Here is a 20,927-nt window from a genome sequence, read left to right as displayed (position 1 = left end):
TTCTGTTTCTAAGCGCGCCCTTCGCGGCTTGGGGTTTGTCTGTCGAATATCAAGAGAATTGAGCAACCCTGTCTCACTACTAAAGCTTTATTTACGTGTTGTCCGCCCTATTTTAGAATATGCCTCTGTTGTTTGGAACGGCACGTGCCAGTCGAACAGTAATATACTGACAAAGTGCAAAATAAGTTCATATCTATCCACAAACATTTTGTCCCGCCACAGTGGCAATGGTTCAGACTTTTTTACTTCTAATCCTCTCCAAAGTTTCAAGTCAAGACGAACCAATGCTGACCTAATTTTTTTTATTTAAGCTGGTACACGGGATTATTTCTTGTTCGGAGTTGCTTGCAAATGTAAATCTTAGAGTACAGTCGAAACTTACCCGTAAGTCTCCTATACTTCGTACTCGTAAGACATGCAATAGACACTGCACATTGTACAGCCTTCAGGAAACATACAATCTCTACTACCATAATATTGACCTGCTTAATACACCACTTCGGTCTTACATGTGTGACCTTCGGGCTTCTGTCTCTCCCTGACTTCGTTTCGACCAGTTTTAATTCTATTTTCATTGCCCTATTTCCGTTTATGTTGCTCGCCTTTGTTACTGTTCCTACTCATATATATCTGCCGGTTTGTATTGTCAATTTTTTGACACTGTTTTATCGTCTCGTGATTGTTCAAACTTTAGTGTGCCGAAATCATTGATTTTGTTGAATGACCTTTATTCTTCATTCTAGTTTTTTTCTCTTCGCTTGTATTTTGTTGTTCTTCTCACGCGTGGATGTATTTGTGTCGTCGTCTGCTTTTTCTTAAGTGCACCAGAACAAAGGCTACGGCTTTGTTCTGGCACTATAATAAAGATATTGATTGATTGATCATTATTATTTTATTATTTTTAATATTACCAATATAATGGTATATTATTAATATTATAATAAAAATAATATTAATACTAACAATAATAATATTAGTAGTAGTGGTAGCATTATATTATTATTATTATTATTAATTATATACTTAGTCTGTATATTGTGCATTGTGCATTTTGTTGTATACTTCCTTTTTCTGAAGTGCTTTGAACATTTCCCTGGCCGAGTGCCATAGCTTGCAACAGTGGAATTTTCTTTTGCTTTTTTGCAGCGTAAGCTAGACTGGCCGAGGTTGAGGAGTTTCGCGTGGGCCGTGAAGGGCCGTACTGCGCAAGCGCGAAGAGCATGAGATTGGGTTGGATTGGCTTGGCTTGGCTTGGCTTTGATTGAATTGGATTGGATTAGATTAATTGGATTGGATTGGATTAAATTGGGTTGTATTAGAAATCCAATCCAATTGTATTACGGGTGTGTAGTGAATTGAGTCTCCAATTTCGCCAGTCTGCGTATCCCAGTGGAGTGATGTCATAGCCGCGGCAGAGGCACTGGCGCCGGCGCGTGCCCAGCTGTCGGCTCCGTTGCGCAATAGCCAATTCTGTCACTGTGCTGGAGCCGCTTTAAAGCCATTTCGCGTGGCTCCTGGAGAGTGTTCTGCTCATGCGCGTAGAGCAGTGACTGGACTCAACTAGACTGGATTGGATTGGATTGGAAATCGTTTTAACAGCAGTAAGTCTGATAATCAGCTAATCCTAGACAACCAGGTAACCGTAGAATAACCAGATGAACCTTAGCTCACGCTACGTATATCCTGGCATCGCCGAGCTAAGCCACTGCTAATTTTTATCTCATATTTCTCCATTCTTGCTTTATTGTTCCTATCATATATATGAGTTTTTAGATTTTGCCGTGTTGAATAACGCTGATTTTAATGAGTTTTTGGTGTATGGTGTACCAGCACCAAGACCTAAGGGTTGTTCCTGGGAACCGAAAATAAAGGTTGATTTATTGATTGATTGATTGGTTGATTGATTGATTGATTGATAGCATTGTAGAGCAAGCAATACGGTGTCGCAGAGACAGAGAGAAAGAGGGAGAAATTTATTCAGTAATAAAAACGGAGAGAGCACGTGGTTGCATTCCTCATTTCAGGATCCCGTTGGAGTGTGCGGGCTCCTCCATACGTCCCGAGAAGAGAAGCTAAGTTTCACTGCTGAAACTGGCCAGTTCTCTCCCAGTGTTCATCAGAAGGGCTAGGAAGAGGACAATTGTTTGGCTTCTTTTGGCCGGTCAAGACCTTGGGGTAAAGGGTACACATCACATTGCAGTGTGGCCATGTAAGGCTGTAGAGGGAGTGATTGCTGGTGTGGAGTTTTGATAGGTAGGTGAACGCATATTTTTCACACAGCCTGAGTTTATGCTGTATTTTCCTTGGTGAGTGAAAGGTTGGTAGGAAGACAGTGTTGTCTACCATACGTGTTGTGTTGTGTAATTCTTTATCGGTTACTAGGGGATGAGGCACATGAAGCAAGACGTCTCGCGGGGCCGGGTAGGGTAATTTTCTGGCCGTTGACTTCGCCACAAAAGGATGAGTAGGCAGCTGCCAAAGCCAGGCGGTTGTTGCGTTGAGGGTGTAGTTGGAGAAGGAGTTTTGGGGAAGGTCTTTTTATTCCTCCGCTTAGATAACTTCGGCAGGCTGATTGAGAGCCAGTAGTGAGGCATGGGATATGGTAAAAACAATGGCTGCTGCCTCTGATTGTAATGTGTTGATGCTAATGTGAGACACTGGCGACGTTCTGGGTGCGCATGGTTACGAACGCTGTCAAAGTATTTATGCGAGCGTAGTCCATGGAGTTTGTCTACGTAGATTTAGGGTTTGATTTAAGGATCATATCCAATGCTAGTTCTCTCGCCTTTCACCTTTCTTGGTGAAAATGCGGGAATATTTTTTGTGGGGGTATTTTACCAAATAGTTATGGGTATGTCTTTTGCAAGGTCGCTTTGTTTTGCTGGGGGATTGTTGGCCATTCGCTCAGCCACACAATAGTTCTAAAAACAACTGCTGGGTAAAGGCACGATAAAATGCAGCAGATATTTTTCTATGTAATTTATTCATTCATTCAGGTTGATACGGTGGCATTCAGGTTGATACGGTGGCAATGCATAAATTTTATAACTTGCCAGTAAATGCGGCTTTCTGTTATACGCCTCTAGTTTGGAGATGGTGGCTTCGCGTGCCGCCGCTTCTCCGCAGCGTCTACGAGATGAGCAATGGGTGGCTGATAGGAGCACGTGCAATGCTGTGGTTCTCTTTCGCTTCTCTTTGGCTTTCCACGCTTTGAAAAACTTGTTATGGACGCATCTGTAAGCAAATAGTGCGTCTAGGGCACTTCAAGAAACAGCTGCGTCTTGGTAGAATTCCCGAACGCCAACAAAGACTATCCGCTATCAGCGCGTTTTCTGACTGCTCATACGTCGTCCGCGACGGCAGCAGCAAATCACCACTGCCACCTCCAAACACGTAAGGCACAAGTGAATTGTATTGCGCCTAGTTTAGACGCAATACTGGCACAGTGAGAGGTAGGTGTTGTCTTGCATCGCGCAGAAGTGTGGCTTCATTTTGAATATATACGGGGATGTGCTTATACCAATACCTGACAACGGCTTCTGTCTCTTAGAGTGAATACAAGCTACGCGAAAATGTTAAGCATAGTGCGAGACTCTGCGTCGTTAAACTTGTGCGCAGTCGTGCCTTATAGCGACAGCCAATTGGAAGGTAATGAAACCACCGAAAAATAAATGGTCTGCAAGTCGGGAAGAACTATAATAAATCGTAAGGGAATGAAAAACATCCCAGTGTAGTTTCGGAAGGGCTAAAGATATTTGTGTAAACTTAAGCCTGGGAGAAATCACCAGACCTAACCAAATGCGAAATGCTCCTTTATTTCGCAGGACATGGAGGAGGGACGCCTAGGTATCGTTGTCTCCGAATGTGGAACGAAATCAGGGAATAAACGTTTTAGTAATCACACACACACAAGTTGCGGATTCACTTTCCTCTTGTTTTTTGACTTCCACGAACACTTTATCACTCGGCGGAGGCAGTTTTTTAGGTACAGGGTAGGTAGTTTGCAAGAATAAAAGGTGTTCGAAGAGTGTGGTATCTGATAAGGCCCTCTAATTTTAGCTTGTGCTAGCTTCTGAAGGGTTTCTGTTTCATGTGGGGATGTTTCAAGGAAGCATTTATTCGCAGACGCGGCTTACTCTATAAGCTCGTCGCCGCGCTGCTCGCAGAGGAGATACGTTGCAGATAATAGTTTGCGACCGCTAACCTCTGGAAAGGAAGACCCCGCATTAAATTCTTTGTCGTATGCTCATGCCAGGGTATAATTTTGTATTACCCACGGTACTTATTTCGTAGAATGTTCGTGAAATGTATGGCACATTGGTTGTGCAGGCAAGTGATCAATATCCGAGGTATTATATCAGCAAACGTAACTTGTGTGCTGTCAGGTATGAGGGCTTCTCTATATTATGTAAGTGCACGAAATCACTTTACGCTATCACTTTACGCTTTAGCATGACCATCAGAACAAACGCTGCTTACGGAGATACGGTTACTAAATTTGAGGGCCGTGGAATTGTAGTCAGCTTCATAGGCTGGTCTTTGTGTCCCGTTTTGTATCTGTCTCCGTCTGAAGTTGCGCAAAAGTTACAGCCATTAATTTAGAATACCAATTAGCCCGCCTAACCGTGTTATTGTAGCTCCATGCATATGCCGGCTTCGCGATGCTGGTCTGTAACACACACCTGGCGCTCATAGAGACCGACTATAGCACACTAAGGTCGCTTCAGAAATGTTTCCACAAGTAAATACACCACATTTGCAGACCGAGTGACTCCTTACATAAATGTTTATTTGCAACGCATACAAACCGTAAATTTCAGTCTTGAACGTGCTCCAAAAGCGGCGGTGACAGCGGGGAGCTGGTCCGAGACTCCGTAACCACATTCGAACAAGTTGCTAGGGGGGAATGACTGGTGCCCTACTGGCAGTGCTCGGTACGTGAAGACCGCGGCTGTGTGTCAGTGGTTAAGGTTTTGTTTTGCGGATCCCAGGGTCCGGGATCCATTCTGACCGGGCTGTGTTTTTACAATGAAGGCGGAAAACAAACCACCGGTGTCTGAAGATTGCGGCGCACGCTATAGCTCCAAACGTGGTCGACACTATTCCATAGCCCCTCAGTACAGCGCACCACATAGCCGATATGTAGTTTCCTGCGTTGCCTAAAACACACAAAATTTCAAGTTTTAATGTACTCACAACCGAAAGCTAGTGATTTTCGTGAAAGGGTATTTCAACATGTGTTTATTAAACACATGCAATGTTCTCCTGCGAGGCTTCTAGATGTCAGGATAACAAACACGGGTCGAAAAAGGGCTGAACAGGGAGTAACATTGAAGCAGCAAGGTCTGTTTAGACTGCATGTTTTTGAAGAATGCCCTCTCACCGAATCCAAAAATTGTTTCGTAATTTGGGTATAATTAGACCAATTTCGCAGCCTGGCAAGTTCGGTTTCCACACACGCCAACGGATTCAAACTATGCCGAAAATGAAGGGTTGCGTTTTACGATTAAGGATACGCGTAATCTAGGCAGGCAACATCAATTTCTACCATGCTGTGCTGACATTCAAACAAACTGAGCAAGCCGCTTCGATCCAGCATCACTTCCCCATTTACGCGGGTGCACGCACGTGTCATATAAATAAATTTATCGAGGAACTTGTGTGAATGCTTGCGTTCAATGCGAACACATTATTGCTTTTCGTCGTGGTCCTCATTAAATTTTTCCGTACTACCACATCATGTAAGCTTCCTTTTCTTATATTTCTTTTCATGTCCTCTTGTCCTTGTCAACGCCCTTTTCGCTCATGTGCTCCATCTTGACGTATTTGCGTGCTCACCCTCGCCTATCAAGTACAAAAACTGGCGGTACAGCCGCCTTACGAGTACTTTCCATCACAACAAGCAGCACGAATTACTTCGACAGGGAATGTCTAAGTACTTTGTCCTTCCTCATAATCAGATGTCTTCGTGGCCGGGGTACATTGCTTCTGCTCAGGTGCAGGGGTGCCCTCCTGTTACACGAAATGACGTCAGCATCGCACACACCCGTTGAACTCGTGCTTCGCCGCTGGCGACGTGCTGATATAGACCAAAAAAAGTGCGCTGCGCTTCTACTCTAAAAGCGCTCATTTCAAACAAATGGAATGACGTATTGATTTACGTACCAACCATGTACAAATTGCGAATTTTGACTTGTTTTTTTATTGTTGAGAGCCGCGGATGTTGTCTGTGCCGGACAACAATATCGCCTATTTTTGCACAATGGGGCGGGAAGTTCTTCACTACACGCAAACTGCAGTGCGTTATTATCGGTTGGGGCATACTTACCCGCAGCAGCATATGCACTTCTTTTCCGTCGGGAACCCAGCGTTTTGGCAACTTTCATCTGTAGAAGCAATTTTGAGGCAGGCCCCAAGATCTCTGTTGTAAATGTATCTAGGAGGATCACGGATGCTGCTATTTGTTGGCGGGTGGCAATCAAGATGGCCGTACTTGCACAAATTGGGTTGGTCACACCAACAGGCGATTGACAGGGGGATGAGGCCTAATGAAGGCAAATGAGAAAATAGAATTAGGCGAGGAGATCGAATTTTCGAACACACTTTTTACGAAGAACATAATTTCAAACAGCGACCTCCTCACTAACAAAAACGTCCAAAAACTGGCAGTACCAAAATTGAGTACGCAGGCATGCTGTCAAGTATTTTAATTCTAACCGTCCCTCGGGTGATACACACATTTGGTAAAACTTAGAGTGCCATAGAACAAGAACGACAGAAAGAAGACAAACAGAAGCGCTCTCGTGTATTTCTTGTGAGCGCTTGTGTTTGTCGTTTTTCTGTCATCCTTGTTAAATCGCGCTCTACTTTTTACCAAATATGCACCAACTCGCCCAGCAGTCTGTTCTACCGGATACACACATTGGTTGTGCTGGCTGTGATATTTTTTTATGCGTGCAACCCGTGTTTGATGATGCTCTCAAGTCGCTTCTACTTAAGAAGAATTGTATATCAGCATCATTTTGCACCTTCGCAGTTGCTACTTTAGTCGGTCACTGTGCGATGAGGCGCTCCTGTCGGCCGAAAGTGACGACGATGTCACTGTCGCGGGCACATACCAGCGGAGTGCAAGTTCCACAAATGAGACAACGGTGGTATTGCCCTCATTGTGGCTTCACCGACAAAAGAAGAGGCAGGCCACATGACTTCATTACGTTCAAAAGCGCGAGCCTATTCGCCCTGAGATGGAATATAGTCGGCGCCTGGCTGCGGACGGACGAATCCTCCCTAGTGTGAATGCTGATTTCTCGTCTCGTACTTGTTCACGTTGCGTGGAACGAATGACGCCCGCCTAACTGAATACAAAAACTGATTCGTACGGCTGCTTGTCTGTATATGTTAACTTCTGTGAATTAACTATCGCTCATGTCGTTTTCTTGCTTGAATGTGCCCGTTCGAATAATAGCTTCCGTACAGGTTATAGGAGAATGATGATGGTTGGATGTTTATGGCGCAAGGCCAACTAGGGCAAAGAGCGTCAAAGCAATGGTTATGTATGTCGGTTGAAATATAACCCCTAAGATTGCTCAACAACAGCAGAGATTAAAATAGTAAAATCAGTGAGACAATGAGGATGGCTGGTGTAAAAGGCCAGGGTGTGATAGTGCAGGGCATGAAACTATGTGCAAGAATTGCGCGCGATAGGAAATAAGTTGTAAAAATTTGATTTCGCTAAGAAACCTAAAAGTGCTTTGTATAGGGACTATGGGATGATCCGCTAAAAACAGTGCTGGATGTAGTGGCATGTGTTGTCTGTATAGTCGTGGGAAATATTTGCGTCTTGTTCTGTGGAGTGCTCTGCATGTAATGAGAATGTTAATTACGGATAGGCGCTCCCCACACCTGCTACACAAAGGTCTTGGAGAACCAGTGAGCAGATTGGAGTGTGTTGCGTGTGTGTGGCCTATCTGCAATCTAGCTAGTGCAACTTCAATGAATCTGTTTTGTGAGTCAGTAGTGTATGGTCCTAGGTGTGGTTTAATTAGGTGTAACTTGCTGTCTGTCGGTGTGCTCCAGTCGGCTTGCCAGGTCCTGCAAAGGTGTTCTTTTATGTATGGCTTGAGGTCGGTGTACGGTAATTTTGTAATGTCTACTGTGTTCGTGTGTGGCGCAGCGGCGGCCATTTGGTCTGCGGTCTCATTTCCTGCAATCCCACAGTGACCCGGTACCCAACAAACAATCACTTGGAGATTTTTGGCATACGCTGACATTAAAGTCTTAAAAACTAGATTTATGACGTGATTTTTAAAACGCTTTTGGGATGATAATGCAGGTACAACGCTGAGTGAATCTGTGTAGATGATGGACTTTTGAATTTGATGTTGAACAATATGACCAGCAACAAGAAAAATGCCATACGCTTCCACCGTGAAGATGCTCGAATTTACATGCATCGATGTAGAGGCCGTAAAGTTGGCTCTGTGCGCAGCACAAGACACCGCGATGGAAGTTTTCGATGCACCACTAAAAAATTCTGCAGCCTGGTATTTTTGCTGCAGATACTGAAAATGTTGTGAAACCGCGATTTGTGGTACCCTGCTTTTCTGTAATTGTGTAAACGACAGGTGACGCGATACAGGGCGAAATTGCCAGGGGGCTATAAAGTCAATGGTAGACGTTCTGAACGTATCCAAAAAGGAGATTGACAGTTCAGTAGCTTCCCTTCTCACAATAAAAGAGAAAGGTAGAAACAGAGATGGGCGATTTAAAAACAGCTGTGACGTGGATGTATCCATAAAAACAGGTTTAAAAGGATGGTTGTTGATTGATGATATTTTACAAGCATATAAAAGATCAACATACATTCGCTGGTACTCCAGGCACCACTTGTCACACTCCACATACAGGCTTTGGACAGGGCTTGTACGGAAAGCACCACACGAGAGGCGAAGCCCCAGGTGCAGCACTGGGTCGAGCATTTTTAGCGCTGTTTTTGTAGCCGACCCGTTTACAACACTACCGTAATCCAAACGAGACCCTACCAAAGCGGTATAAAGGCGCAGCAGGAGTTGTTTATCTGCACCGTATGATTGGTGAGACAGGACTTCCAAATATTCATTGTTTTGAGACATTTTTGTTTGAGTTGTTTGATGTCAGATATGAATGTAAGTTTTTCATCCAACAGCACACCCAAAAACGTATGTTCCTTTTTAACAGGGATTGGGTCACCATTGAGGGTTATTTCAGGATCGGGCCTTACTCCATGTCTCCTTGAGAATACGACACAGGTACTTTTAGTGGGATTAAGTTTGAAACCATTTTCGTCTGCCCAGCGAGAGAGGTTCTTTACCAAAAGCTGGACTTGATGTTCACATATGAATATGTTACAAGATTTCAAAGATATTTGTACATCATCCACATACACTAAACAGGAGATCGATTGAGGCAATGCTTTCCGAAGCGAATTTATCTTGACGATAAACAGCGTGCACCTCAAAACTCCGCCTTGAGGCACGCCATTTTCTTGAATGTGAACTCTGGACAGTGCCGCCCCGATTCTCACACAAAATATTCGTTTGGACAGGTAACTATCAAGAGTGTTCAACATATTACCTGTTACACCTTACGATTTTAAATCCGCAAGGATGCCGTAACGCCATGCCGTATCGTACGCTTTTTCGATGTCAAAAAATACGGTCATGCAATACTGTTGGTGTATAAAGGCATCTTTGATGTATGAATCTAATGCAACAAGCTGATCATTTGTGGATCGCCCTGCCCGGAAGCCTGCCTGGCAGCCCTCGAGGAGACCATTGTACTCCAGAAAGTACACGAGCCTACGGTTTATCATCTTCTCGAGGAGCTTACGCAGGCAGCTTGTCAGGGCGATGGGACGATAACTTGCTGGAAAGGAAGGTTCCTTTCCCTCCTTCAGAAAGGCCACAACTATGGCCTCCTTCCAAGAGCTTGGAAGCTGCCCCGAAAGCCATATTCTGTTGTAGAGGTGTAGGAGTGTCTCAAGAGTGTCTGCGTGTAGGTGTTGTATCATGGTGTGTGTAATGCTGTCTGCCCCTGGAGCTAAGGGCTTGCAAGCTGCAAGAGCAACCTTCAGCTCATGAAGTGTGAATTCAGAGTTGTAAGCAGAATTCGACTTGTTCTTGTCTCGTAAGGGCTTCTTTTCTGCAGATGTTTTGTGTTGCATGAAAGTATTAGTGTAGTGTGCTGAGCTGGACACGTGTTAGAAGTGTTGTGCGAGTGTGTTAGCCTGGTCTTCCAGTGTGTCCCCTGTTGTACTAACCAGGGGCAGGCTGTGTGTCTGTTGTCCTTTTAGTTTTCGTATACGTGTCCAGGCTTTGTGTGTGTCTGTGTACGAATTGATGGAAGTGAGAAAGGTGCGCCAACTCTCCCTTTTCACCTCACTGCGCACTCGCCTCCCAAAAGCCTTGGCCCGTTTAAAAGAAATAAGATTATCTGATGTGGGGTACCTGCGAAGGACACCCCACGCCTTGTTCTGGGCCTGTCGCGCCTGCCTGCAGTCCTCGTTCCACCAGGGCGTCCTTGGGGTGCGGGACCCGCTGGAGGCCTGGGGAATGGACTTTTCGGCGGCGTCGAGGATGTGCGCCGTGATGAGTTGGGCGGCATCCTCCACGTGTAGGTGTTTTATGGATGTGTGGTGTTGTTGAGATGTTTGTGTGAATATGCTCCAGTTTGCTTTTGATTCATTAAACCTTTTATGGGAAGATGGACTGCATGGGCCTTTACCTATATATGTTAGGGAAGTGGGGAAGTGGTCACTACCATATGGGTCAGTGCGCACGCCCCACTCGAGAAGAGGAAAGAGAACTGCAGAACCAATAGCCAAGTCAAGATGGGAGTATGTATTATGTCCTAAGTTATGGTATGTAGGCTGCTTTTTGTTGAAAAGGCATGCTCCTGAAGATGTAGTAAATTTCTCTATCAGGCGACCTCGGGCATCCGTTCTGGAGGAGCCCCAAAGAGAGTTGTGTGCATTAAGGTCGCCTGTCAGGATGGACGGTTCGGGCAGCTGGTCGACCAGCGCCTCGAAGTCAGAGCTCGAAGTGCATAATCAGGACGAATGTAAATAGAGAATACCGTTATCAACCTATTAAAAATTATGTGCTTATTGCTACAGCCTCAAGAACGGTGTTGAGAGCGATAGGGTTGCATGCTAGGGATTTTCGGGCTATTATGGCTACACCGCCCGAAGAGTGTGTGCAGCCAACCCTATCCTTTCTGAATACCATGTACCTATTTAAGAAATTTGTGTGATTGGGATTCAAATGCGTCTCCTGAAGACAAATCACACTTGGCTGGTTCGAATGCAATATCTCATGGACATCATCAAGATTTGTAATGAGGCCTCTACAGTTCCATTGAGTAATAGTTTCTCTTCCCATTATGAAGATTTAGAAGCTACTGATGTCTGTGTGTATGTGTGTTCATGGGTCTTTCGGGGCTGTTACTCTAGGATTTGGCTTTTTGGGCCTTTGTGCTGCTGTCTTGGGCGTCGGAGGCCGCTCCTTGCGCTGCGTTGCAGGCAGGAACGGCCCGACATCCATCCCTTCGTTTGAGCCGCCACCGCTGCGGGCGTCGGGGACGCCAAAAGTGGCACGGGCGGTGCGGTGGCGGTGGGAGCCGATGCGGGGCCCGTGGTGTCCATCACCTCGGTATCCTCCAACACACTGGAGGACGGGGAGGCGGAGGCGGGAGCGGCACCGGTCCCAACAGAAGTGGTTTGCACCACAACCGCTGCTGCCTCAGCAAGCGGCGTGGTGCCGGGTTGGGCTGCGTGAGGCAACCCAGCGGGGGGCGGAGGCGGGACCAGGTCAGACTCGCTGAACTGGGTCCCTGTGGACACCAGACGTCGCTCCGCCCCCCGGCGAGCTGCGTCGGCGTACCTCCCCAGGGGTAAAGAGGCGAGCCTCTTTCGCGCCTCTGGGAAGGTAAGGTTCTCAGTGACTTTCACCTTGATGATCTCGTTCTCCTGTCTGAATTTCTCGCATGTTCTAGAGTAGGCCCCCTGGGGCCCCTGGCAGTTAGCACACATGAGGGTTTGCGATGTGCAGTTGTCTGATGGATGATTGCGTTGTGCGCACTTGGCGCATGTTAGTCGACCACGGCAGGCGGCAGTGCCATGCCCAAACCGCTGGCATTTAAAACACCGGCGGGGGTTGGGGATGTATGGCCAGGACGGGGCAATGAATGAAACCTATAGTTACTGATTCAGGAACTGTGGAATGGTCGAAAGTCAATATTACATGTTTTGTTAGGATGTCCTTGTTATCTCTACGAATCATGATACGCCTCACTGCTGTCACACCTTGGTCCTTAAGGCCTTCCAACAGATCGGAATCAGTTTCATTAATCAGATCTGACTCAGAGATCACACCCATTAAGGCTGCGGTGGGGTGTGACCTTGATGTCGAGATTTGCGATGCGAGTTCGAGTCAAGAGATTTGTAGCTTGTTGTTTGGTATTCACTTGTACAAGAACGTCTCCTGTTCTGAGTTTTTTGGCTTTGTAGGACTGACCAACAATGCCCTCAAGAAATTTGGAGATCACGAAGACAGACTTTTGGGCAAGGGGGTTCGACGCATCAACAGATTCGATTACCAAAAACCTGGCATAGTTGTCCGGCTTTGGGAAACTCGTTGTTGGCAACGGAGGAAAGGATACTTCGGTGCGGCCCCTTTCAGAAGCCGATCTTTGGATTTAGAAAATTTGGAAACCATATATTATAGTAAAAAAGCAGGGAGACGGGGGTACTTTCTCCTTTGACCTTACCCTGGTAGTCAAAGAGGTCCCGGAGCTCCCTGCCTGGTAGACAGGCAGGGAGCCCATCGGCCGGAGATTGTCCAAGGCTCCGACGGCCACCGTTCACGACTTCTAACCCTTCACCTTTCAACCTCTAGCCACAGTAGGCGACAGCTTAAGTATGGGGGGCTCGGGGTACGCGGTGTCGCCGCTCACCGTCACCAAGATTACTCAAGGTGCCTCGTGCGGGGCAGGGTATAGGAGAAAGAAAACAAAAATCGTTTGATTATTGTCTTGGGTTCATTCAGAACTGATGATGCGCCTGGGCGGCACCATTCGTTTCGCTCAGATAGGTTTTCTTATGATCCGCTCAGGTCATGCACCACACCCGCAGACGCTGACGTTCGAACGCTCGACTGCCTGGGCACAGTCCGTCACGCGCCCCGGAGCCAGACCACTTGAGCTGCCGGTGTTGGATGTGTTGGTCCGGCTCGGTCGTTCATAAACACGGCACACGTGACGAGGATCAACAAGGCGACCATGAAAGCATGCTAGCTCAGCTCGACGTTAGAGGCACAAAACTCTGAAATATGAGCGTGGCACTGACAGTAAAATACAGTAGACAAGAAAACACAAGATAAGGAAGCGGACGAATCGTTCACCTACATTCGTGCACCCTGACAGCAAGTACCATCCTAGTTAATAGGACCGTCATTATAATGCAATAGACACATGAAAAGGCTCACACAACTTCATTACGTCATGTATACAACTAAATGAAACACAAAGATGCACCCAAAAAGAATACAAGGTAAAGCAAGACGCACGTTTTTTGCATCAACGCTCAAGGGTATACACTGTTTACGATACACGAAAGTAACATACAATACCCGTACAGTCCATGCGAAATTGAAGTTCAGGCCCTCAGGCTCGAATAAAAGCTTTAAAGATCCTGAACGCATAGAATACGGAAATTTTCTCACTCGTAGAAGACATAGAATGGCGGGACACAGACAGACAATGAACTTTATTGAATGGCGGGAAATACAATAAAATACAAAAAGCTATTTTACACATCAGTGAATGTAATAATGTGTCACTGCACGTTCACTATCACGAAAATACGAGACTATGCAGATGAACTCTCCCAGCATTTTTTAACACACCGCACGCCACGTGGAAAGCTCAACGTTCAACTAGGTACAGTACTCTTCCGGGTCGACCGCCATGTTAGCTGCACAGAAGATTCTTCTTCCTCAGAGGCGCTCTCATTTAATGATCAGAATTCATCGTCTGCAAAGTAGGAAGTTTGATCAGTTGACGATTAACCGTTCAGCTGCGACGCGTGTGCTGTTGTTGCAAATCGCCTTCATCGAGGCATGTATCGGCACGCCAAACGTGGGTCACTACGAATGGAACACGATATTTCGTTTGCGTCTTGGTTGGTTCCCGCTGCGTTCTTGTCCCCAATCAGAAAGACCACCGCTCGAACCCCTTAGAGTTTTGCGGGAAATGTCGGCTGCATTGAAAATGTTTTCTATGCTCCTGCTCATTCGCCATGCCTTGTCAGGCCTTTTATCACCGCTTGGTTGGGTCTTTTGGCTCGTCCAACGAGTCCGCGTGTTTTTTTAGAGCGGCAGCGTAAAAATAAGGCGTGTAGCCATGGAGTAGCTCAAAAGGCGCCAGTGTTTGTCGTCTTATTTACGGCGTTGTTAAGGTAACCTTTGATATCACACAGTTTCGTGGCTGGCGTAATAAATACGATTTTTTTCTTCGTGCCCTGCACTTACGTGCGCTCTTCTTTATGGTGTCGCTACCTTTCTTGTTCATCTGATAGGGTCGTACCGCGATTGCAGTGCTCCCGAGAATTTTTGGGATGTTCATTGCGAGGAGAAATGTACTACCCAGCTCCTCCATAGCCACTGCAAAGATGTCGTAATACTCCTTTAGCAGCTGCCAAAGTTCTGCGTTTTCGGTGCAGGTAGTACCGTCGCCAACATCAACTTCCTGCAGTGATCTCGCCTCTTTTGCCGTCGTCAGGCATACCGCAATACGTTTACATTCTATGAACTTCCTGTGGGAGTGACGGCTTCCTGCAACACTTCTTCCAACACATAGACTGGCTCTTCGAGCCCAAACTGTTGCTATGTCTTCACAACCACATCGTCGCTAGCGCTAGGATACAGTGGCGAAGTGTCCTTCCAATCGCACATATCGAGTAGTACTTCCTTGCCCATTCTTCTCACAACTACCTGTCCCGTAAGGTCCGAGTCAGTGAGCACGGCAACGCAGATCACCGGCTCATCCTTCAGATCAGTGTCTTCGGAGACCATCAGAGTCATGTGGTCACGCAATGTGGGATCCAGATACCTACACGGGCAATAACTTCTGCCACAAAAACGTATTCAACCACTTATACTGCCGTATGTCAGGTTCGGCATTTCTGTGAACGTGTGCAAAAACCAGTAGATCGACAGACTGCTCCTCATCAGCAATCACGAGAACAGAGACTATCTTCACCGTGAGGGCATCGATTCCCTAGTCGGCTCTAAAGTTGCCCAGAGTACTTGGTGCGAGCGTAATAACGCTTCCGGAACCACACAGCGGCATATTGGTTTTTTCAACTCGGCGCCGCAACAGATGGCCGCAGACGCGCGAATAGTGCGACTGGCACTCCCTGTGTAAATGAGCCCGACGACTATGGCCTCATCGTCAACCACAGCCACTTTCAGCGGAGGACAGTGCCACTTGTCCTCGAAATTGGCCACTAAATTTGCTTCATCATTGCAGTGGCGTTGATAGTGTCCTGAGTTTCTGCATCGCAGGAATTTGAGCTCAACCTCGGTTGGCTGCCGTCTGTAGCAATGTGGCCGTAATTGTTTCAATTGTAGACCCTCAGCTCGCCACTGTCATTTTGAGCGGCGGTCGTCTCTTCTTGGTTGTAAAGCAGGCTAATTTTTTTCGATGTGTCTGTCCCGGTCCTGTTTTTGTAAGTAATCCTTTTTGGTTTCCTTTGAAACTTCAAGGCGTTCTTGTCTTTTCCTATCTAAACTTTTATACTCCTCAATGCCGCGGAGCAGGTAATCTTCATCGTTATGCGTACGACCGATTAATATGGCACACAATCTTCATGATGTCAAACCTACCAGGAATTGCTTGTGCGTCTCCTGAAAATCGATAAGCGCCTCGGTGCGCTTATCGGGAAAGTACGCCGTGGTTGTTTCATTTTTCAGCTGAACGCGTTCTTTTATCTTCTCTTACCTTTCTGCTACATTACCTTGGCTGATGAAACTGCGCCGAATCTGTGTCTGAAATTCTTCCCATATCGGAAGATTTTCAATTTGAAGTCAGGTGGCCATTTGGGCGGTGTTTCCGTTCTATTCAAATTTTCTATCCAGTCACGTGCTAAAGCTGAATCGCCTTCAGCAGCGAAATCTCGAATCGCCTTACTGAGGTCTGGCATCATCTGAAAGGTCGATACCGCATCTGCTTTTGTTTCGTTCAACAAAAAATTTTGTGATGAGAGTAACTTTTTCGATTAACATTTTTTGAGGAAATCGAGAACACTTTATCACTGTCTTCCGCCATGTCACACTTTCTGAACGGTCGTCTCAAACAGTTCTCATCCCAAACAAATAACTGAAATAGCACCAGCCACAGAACAAACAAAACCCAACGGCTCGTGTAAAACTCTTGCGCGTCGACGTACCACAGTTGGTAACAAAAGTGATCATTCGCACAAGAAAAACTGACATTTAGCATCCCGTGCTTACTCCCAGCTCTTAAACTTCGGTTATAAAAAGGAATACATTACTCAGCCTACAGTACCTAATTACAATTTGCACTCAACTAACTGATCAAAACACTAAACAGGCTCAAATACTCACAACCCGAACACATGGCAAAAACAGGTGAAACAGCGCCCGCTCAAACGGCTCAGCCTAAGTTGAGTCCGCAAAAGTCGTAGTTCCTGGTAAATTTACAACCCCTCGCCGGTTCTTCTTTGTTGTCGTAGACATTTTCGCTTTTGGCGCTTTGATGGAGGTTCTTTTGACACTAATTGATTTTCGAGGCGTGGTCTTGGCCGATTTGGGAGTCCAATAATCTCGCGTCTAAGAAAAGTTGACATTCTTGAATTAACTTTTGCTCATTTCGTTTTTTTGATTGAAGCCGGCCAGTGGAGTAATAGCTTCCGTACAATGTATAGGCTAATGCGAAAAACTGTTTAAATATTGCCTTGGGTTCATACAGAACTAACGATGCGCCCGCGCGCTGCGTTCATTTTGCTCACATACAATTTTACTCACATACATACGATCCGTTCAGGTCCCGCACCACACACGCAGACGATGAAGCTCAAACGTTCGACAGCCTGGACACAGTACATCTCCCGCCCCGGAGACAGACCATTTGAGCTGCCCGGTCGGTCATAAACACGGCACACGTGACAGCGAGCAATGGGACTACAGTGGAAGCACGTTCGCAAAGGTCGACGTTAGGGGCACAGAGGTCCGAAATTAAACATACCAATGGCGGTAAAATAAAATCCACAACAAAACGGAAGATATGGGAGGGTTACGGATCGTTCGCCTACACATGCAAGGGCTCGCATGGGTACCTATTCTTAGGGATTTTATCTCTCAGCCCAATTATCATAGGCCCCTGGGAGATAATGCCCCAGTTTAGTTGCACCAAACATCGTAGTAGTGGTCATATCTTGAGTGTAAAACGTCTTAAGAAGAAACTTCCGACAGTTTGCCCTTCTCGTACCGATTAATGCAGTTGTCCGACGTCCTAAGAACATCAAGGGGTGTTTTCTTGAAGGTGGCGTGATGGTTACTCAAAGGGTAAAATTGACGGGGAAGACACGGCAAGGTCCGTGCTTGCGTGTAATTTGCCCTACCACTGCAAAACAGCGCTGTGTCCTTTTAGTTAGAAAAAAATCGTGCGCCCTTTGTGTGACGACGACGACGATTGAACGCGAAGCCTTCTCCTGATGGATTCTTCGGTTGGCCAATCGTACACTGCGCGTATGTGCTTTTCTGTGGGTGCGCATACTTTTTTTAGAATACCCAAAGAAACTCTCAGGTGTGCACTACGTAAGTGTAATAGTTCTGTTTGGTGTGTGCGGTGCGAATCAGTACCTGCTGATCTGGGTTCACTGAGCAACTGGTTGAGTGGGTGCTGGTGTTAGGTGCTCACCGCAAGATGGGATGTTTAACCTAACGTCCTAATCCTCAATATTGGAAGTTAGGCCTATTTTCTGTGTCCATCACACCTTCCAAGATGGTTACAACTAGGTTTTCGGAGGAGAGTTTGACCCCCTACCCTAGCAACAGCTGCGGCGAGATGTTCATTCATGTTTAAGGTGAGGAAGTGTCCTTTTAAGATTGTAGCGAGAGTTCCGGCTGGTCGCACATGGGCCCGAGTATCGGAGCCCCGGCCAGGGGTGAGTACGCCTCCGCTCTTACCCCCCAGTCGAGGCCTAAATGAAGGAACCACTTCACCAAATCCACAACGAGGGCAGCGAGTATGCTAGGCGTGCTGACGAGAGAGGACAGCGAAGTGATTGCGTGGCCGGGAGGGGCCCAGACATCGCAAGAACGCAGACTGTGATCATTGCCCCTCCATTCATGGCGGCGGGTACCATCTGGCTGAACCTACACCAGAACCTCATGGTAGTGAGTACTCCCGAAGAGGGGCTTGCTTTTTTCTATTCGAAGATTCAAATGGCCACCTGTATCAAGGACAAGATACACAAGGTAGGCAACCCACACGACATGGTATGGTCGAGATGATCATTCGAGTCATTACTATTGAAGATACTCCTGCAGGGATTGGCAGGAACGTTAACTCAAGAAATTCATGAGCAAGAGGAGCGCTTAGAATAGGCAACACGACACCGTAATTGCAGTGTTTGAATGCCAAAATTTTCCAAATTATGTATGCTAAGGCCCTTTATCACCGAGGTGCAGCCTGTATCGCAAACATTTGGATGTATACAAGCAGTGCGCAAACAGGACACAGAAGAGACGTCTGTTCTAGGACTGTAACGCCAACAACGCTGGCGAGGGCCACATGTACGAGTGTAACCCTTATGCAACCTTTCTTAGGGATAATACCTAACGATCGATGGAGGCTTCAAGAAGGAATACAAGACCCCCTGCATAGTAACGAAAAGGCAGTGGGACCGCAAGATGGCGGAACAGCGTGTAAATCAACAACCGACACCCAGAGAGTTTCCACCGTTGCTGACGTCAGCAGGAGTGGGTGGCACAGCTGGTCGCTATGAGTCACGCTAGCGCGGGGGCAATGACGAAAGCAAGAGCCGAAATTGGAGCTGGAGCCGCTGCCGACGATTCCAATCCAAAGCCAGAGTCGGCTGGGCAGACGGAGAAATGTGGGGAGCCCAGATGGGGTAGCAGCAAGAGCAGCAGCAGCAGCAGCCGTCAACACTATTGCAAAGTGGTGGAAGGAAAGTTCAAGATGAAAGTCAGTCAATGGAAGCGCAAAGGAGCCGTTGCGAAAGACGAACACTGAACTAGAGGCGACAGTTCTTAAGATCAATCTTGAAATGGTAGATATCAAGAGAATGACGGCGTCTCACCTACAGCGACAGCAGGCGCAGCAGCAAGAGTATCGCCACCCCCACAGAAAATGCTAGGGAACGAGGATGAACCAGATGTAGCAATGAACCTGATGGCAGGTACGCGGCAGCGGTGAATCCGGCGCCCAAGAGAAGGGCAATTGAAAATCGTAGACGGTAGATTCAGCTATAGGGTTGGCAACATTTGAGATTGGCTGGATCGCTTTGAAAAGTGAATTCGCGCGACGCTCACCAAGGCAGTCGCCTACTAGCTTTAACAAATGAACAGACGTGCCAGAAATGGGGTACGACCGAACAGAATTTTGCCACGCAAATCGGTAACTTTCAGCAAACATGCATAGGACATGAACCACAGCAACCAAAACAGCTGAGAAAGGCCTCTTGACCTGGCATTGGAATTGCAGCGGTTTTCCTGGGAAGAAGGCGGTACTCCAGCAACCCTTAGAACGCGTATCAAGCAAGCCAGATATCTTCATGGTGCAAGAAACCTGTTATGAAGAGTTCGAGCTCTCGGCTATCGGGCTGGCCCGCTGGCCGGCCAAGCCTCCGGGTGGCGGAAGGCAGTAGCAGCAGCGGAGTTTGCACCTTGGTGAGAAGAGGCATCACGTACGTCGAGCACGAGTTTTTGAGCAAGAGAAGAATTGAGCGTAACATACTAAAGGTGGGTAAGCGGGAAAGGAAGAAGGAAAGAACTTTTCTAATAAACGTGCACAGTAGCCCGTCACACAAAAGGTAGAAATGTAAGGCGCTGTTACACAAGCCGTGCAACGTCGTCAGGACCGACATCAGGTTGGTAATCTGCGGAGACAATCCTGTGGTTACAAAAAACATTGTCAAAGGGCAGGTACTTAATGCGAGATACTACCTACTTGGAATAATTCTAATCACCGACCCAGCATACCGTACAACTATCGGCAACTCGGTCACCCGAGACACAACACCCGATCTCACTCTCATCCAAAGAAATAGCGCCGGTACGGCGGAGATTGAAGGGAGAAAGATTGAGCACGAGTTGTACAGCGACCCCTGCTGTGTGGAGGCTCGGTGGAGGCTTGCTACCACTCGGTGGCAACGATGCAGTAGGCAGACGCATTAGGAAATGTCGACTTACTAATTGGGACGCCTTTCGATAGTTGTTAACCGCAGAGCAGACCGAAAGCAGAGGCATGGAGGAGTAATTGATATTGTGAAGAAGGCAGCAGAGGCCATCAAGGAATTCGAGACGGACAAGTGTGTCGACAGGGTCGACACCCGGATATCGCGGCCAAGCAGTTCATCCTGGCGAGGTACAGGACGTAGCGAACAAACACAAAGCTGCGCACAACGGTCGCCGAACTCAACCGCGATATCTAGTACCCAGCAGATTGATGTGCACCCAGCAATGGAATGAGGCCTGTAACGTGGCGTATGGCCAGATGCACTGCCGTAAGACATGGAATACGCTGAAACATCTTTTAGCAGGGAGAAGCAAGTCTTACCAGCCCAACAACATGGCCAAGGTCGTCGCAGGGTGATGACAGAGCACGGGGAAAACGAAAGAAACACT

The sequence above is a fragment of the Haemaphysalis longicornis genome, unplaced genomic scaffold, assembly GCF_048455015.1.
Source record: "Haemaphysalis longicornis isolate Haplotype H1 unplaced genomic scaffold, Haemaphysalis longicornis Haplotype H1 scaffold_16, whole genome shotgun sequence".
Classification (NCBI taxonomy): Eukaryota; Metazoa; Arthropoda; class Arachnida; order Ixodida; family Ixodidae; genus Haemaphysalis; species Haemaphysalis longicornis.
The sequence above is the reverse complement of the archived record's forward strand: the minus strand, read 5'-3'. Positions refer to the sequence as shown.